Source organism: Apis dorsata, unplaced genomic scaffold (assembly GCF_000469605.1).
Source record: "Apis dorsata unplaced genomic scaffold, Apis dorsata 1.3 scaffold_149, whole genome shotgun sequence".
Taxonomy (NCBI): Eukaryota; Metazoa; Arthropoda; class Insecta; order Hymenoptera; family Apidae; genus Apis; species Apis dorsata.
In genome coordinates this window covers 1,420,105-1,424,119 of record NW_006263440.1, presented here as the reverse complement: position 1 = coordinate 1,424,119, position 4,015 = coordinate 1,420,105, and positions in this window count along the sequence as shown.

Here is a 4,015-nt window from a genome sequence, read left to right as displayed (position 1 = left end):
CGCGTCGATAACGATATTCGCATCCGGTTCCGCCGCCGGTTCCCCCGTCAAAGGAAGTAGGTTACACATCTGCGGGGGTAAGCATCGACAAGAATACACCACCGTGCGCCGACTGTGCGCGATCATAAACTACGCTCAACCGTGGAAACCTGCTTGCCTTGCTGTAATAATAACTTAGGGCGTGAATTACGGGAGCCGGTCGTGGATCTTGGCGCGATCAACCGCAAAGTGGATTTCTTCCTCGTTAATCTCGGCAGGAAAAATTTCCTGGAGGAGGAGGAGGAGGAGGATCACGCGATAGGAGATACAGGAAATTGTTGTCCTTCCTTTCGTGGAACGAGGATAACGTTGTTGTCGTTGTTCCTCCATTTCTTTCTTCCTTTTCTTTCCCTCCTCCGCGCTTTCAACCTCCTATTGCGTTCCTCGTGTAAGTTTTCTCTTCTCGCCGGCCAACGAGATTTAAAGCGGCACGTTTAATTTCCAATGGGACAAAAAGGTACACGTTAGGAAGAGGATATTGGATTAAGCTTCTACCTTAAGATTCTACTTTCGCCACGTATCTCGCGTGATCGTTGGTGGAGGTATACGTAAAAATTGGTCGACATTGATTTCGAAGCGTCGAACTTGAAATGTTGGGAATTCTGCAGCGTTTGGAGGAGGAGGAGGAACGCGAAAAAGTGCAGCCTCGGCGCGATTAAGAAATTTTTAGAGAGGAAGGAAATTTTTCGATAGGATTTTTTTTAAGTTTCGAAAGGAAAGGAGAATTTAGATTTTTAGAACGTTATATTTGGAATATCGGGAAAGGAGGGATGCGGTTAATCCTCGATCTTTCTCGCATTTTTGAGAAAAATTTATTTCTCCTTTTCAAACGAGCGTGACAACTCTAGGGATCGTTCCGTTAAAACCATTTATCCCTTCCTTTTACGAGCTCTTTTCCTCGGGATAAGTATCGTACAACTTTCTCTCAAAGTTGCCCAAAGTTCTGAACTCTCTCTTTTCTTTCATCTTTCTTTCGTTCTTCGATAGCTTCTTATCGATATTACAAGTCGCGTTATTAATATTCCAAGCTTCCCACTATTACGCTTTTGCGGTTATCTTATTCGCGAAATTCACCAGAAGTCTATCCAAGTTTTCGCCATTTTATTCACCTTCTGCCAACAAACTTTCCGATATTCGTTGCGTGCACAGTTCGATCCATTAATTTAACTTTTTCGCATTCGTCGCGGATCAGAAGAAGATTTCACGACGCGACCTCGGTTTTTCATTATTCTTTTTCAAAATCGTTCCAAAAACCTCGACGAAACGATTTCTCGAAATGACACTCGAGTATCGAACGATCGCAATGCATGGAACGCAGACGTATCACGCGATCTATGCCTCCTCTCTTCTTCCTTCGATCATAAATCAATCTTGCAATTTTTTAATCTAAAAACTTAAAAGCAGTTCTCGTTCTCTCTCTCGAGAAATCTCGCCAAGCTTTGTTACAATTGAAATTTTATATTTTTATATTTTGAATCCACGTTATGAAACATGTTTCGTACCATCCGATAAACCACCGTAGCTGTAGATCAGACACGCTGCTTCCTGCTAATTAAATTTCAATTATACCGAATCTATGCTGCGTTCTGGAATTATCGACATACACGCGTATTTATTTATGAACGTTTAGCTCGAAACGATTCGTGCAAACAAGATTTCGATCGGTCCGCTCTCGCAAATATCGGGCAAGTTGCAGCGAAATAAATTCCCGGCCCCCTCGTATCGCTCCTCGTAAATCTCCGAAAAGAGGGGGGATCAAATTTTCACGCCTCACGGGTTTAACGACGGCCGGAATCGCGAACGAACGCCGTTAAAATATTCAAAATATTCTCTCTCTCTCTCTTTCCAACTTTTACCCGCAGGAAAAGCGAGAATATTGTTTTATTTCGTATCGGCACCGCGATGATCGATCGGGCGTTCCACCAGTGTTTTTACCCGCTCTCGATTATTATAAATTCAACGACGCGTCTCGAATTCGCGTTTCGACGTTCCTCCGAAATTGATCGACCGCTCGTTGCAGATTACGTGGGAGAAAAAGGGTTAAAAGGAGGAAGAAGGATAATTAAGGACAGGTTAAACGTTTGACGGCAAATGGTACGGTGAAACGTAAATTTTGTTTCGGATTAATCGAAACGAGGCGAGCCGCGAGGTGGTGGGGACGGGCGGTTTTGTCGTTTTAACTGTACGCGAGATCCGTAGATTTACAAAATTCATATCTCCAACGATGCCCGAGATTCTATTTGCGCTCCCACCGAAATAGAAATTAAACTTCGTTACGTGAAATTTCATTCGTTTTAATCCAAGACCCTCTATTAAATTTATATTAATTATCCGCTTCGAACGTGTTTATCAAAATTCACGTGTATGATCCGTGTATCGAGAATTGTCTGATTTCGACCACTCTTCGTAATTATTGCTCGTTTCCATCCTTTCCTTTAACACGTTGACTGTCGCGCGTGTTTCTTCAGGCGCTGTATCAAGTGTACTTCATAAATTCTACCAATATTTTAGTAATGCGAGTCGCAAGAATGATGTCTCGCATTATATTTGTTTCCATCGTTACTATTCGTGTCTGCAATAGAAGTATTGATAATAGTAATTGTATTGACAATAGTATTGAAGTAGTATGATTTAATATATTTTGGATATTTTAATTTGGATAATATGAATGCCCTTCGACTAGTAATAAATATACTTCTTAGTTGTGAATTGTATATAAATTATTCGTGTGGCTTGTCTATTAGATATCAGAGTTTCTCACAATGTCATAGCAAGTAATCGATGGTCAGAGCACGATACGTTCATAAATCTATTATCGTATCACCATGAGATACGCAAAAATTAGAAGATTTAGAGAATTATTAGCTAAAATTATTAGGATTATCCGAAAACAAAACCTCGTCAAAACTTTCAACGGAATGAACATAATATCGCCGTTTGGAAAAATAATTCTGATATAAGCATTAGACTGTATGCAAATTATGTTATTCGGATAAAAGGAAGGAATTTAAAAAAGACAACAATTTTTTATCCAAATTGATCAACCTCAGCTTTGTATAGAATGTTTTAAAATTTTACATTCAAAATAATTTTTTTATTATTTTTATAACAACCTAATAGTTTTATTACAGAATATCTTTCCAAATGCCTACAAAGATCGTTCATAAATAGTCAACGTGTTAAGAGCGTAACGATAAGAAAGATTCGGTTGTAAACGAAACGAAAATTTTCTTCACTCGATGCAGTTTCTCCAGAGGAAGGCACGGATTCAACTTAATCACGACTCGTATCGATGTTGGTTTTATGGAAACGACCGATATGGCACGATATGGGGCGGCTAGGTTCAAACTTGCCCATTAGCGGCTACTACTCGGCAACCGTGTTTCAAATCGTAACGACGGGATCTTGGAGCGCACTCTGTCCGTAGGAAACGGTCGTTCAGCTTAACACGCTTCCGGCGACGAGATCATCGCGGATACGGATTCGCCCAACTTACCCTATCGAGCCCAACTTCTCCCTATTCATCTCGATCGTCGATTCGTCGGATCGCGCGAAACGTTTCCTTCCTTTCCCGACTTATCGCTGTTCCCTCTGTATATTTGGAAGCTCTATTCGATTTTGAGCCGCTTCTTTTCTCCAAGTCCGTCTCGCTAACAGATTCAATTAAGATATCCCTTCGCCAACGCTCGAACGAGAAATCCTCCCGTTGTCGCGAGCCGAAAGCTGCGAACGAAACCGAGCAAAATTGCTCCGAGAATACGGCTTATTCTCTCTTTACGACTCGCCCGCGAATCTAATAAGATCGATCGAGGAATCAAGCTCGTTTTCGATTTTATATTATCGAAAGGAATCTTTCCACCTGCCCGCCCACCGAATAACGCTGAGTTTTCCTCGAAGACGGGGTGGACAGAGGTGAGCTGAAGCGAGAAAAAAAATTTGTGTTCGCAGAGAGGGTGGCATGGTACGAGGGTGCGAC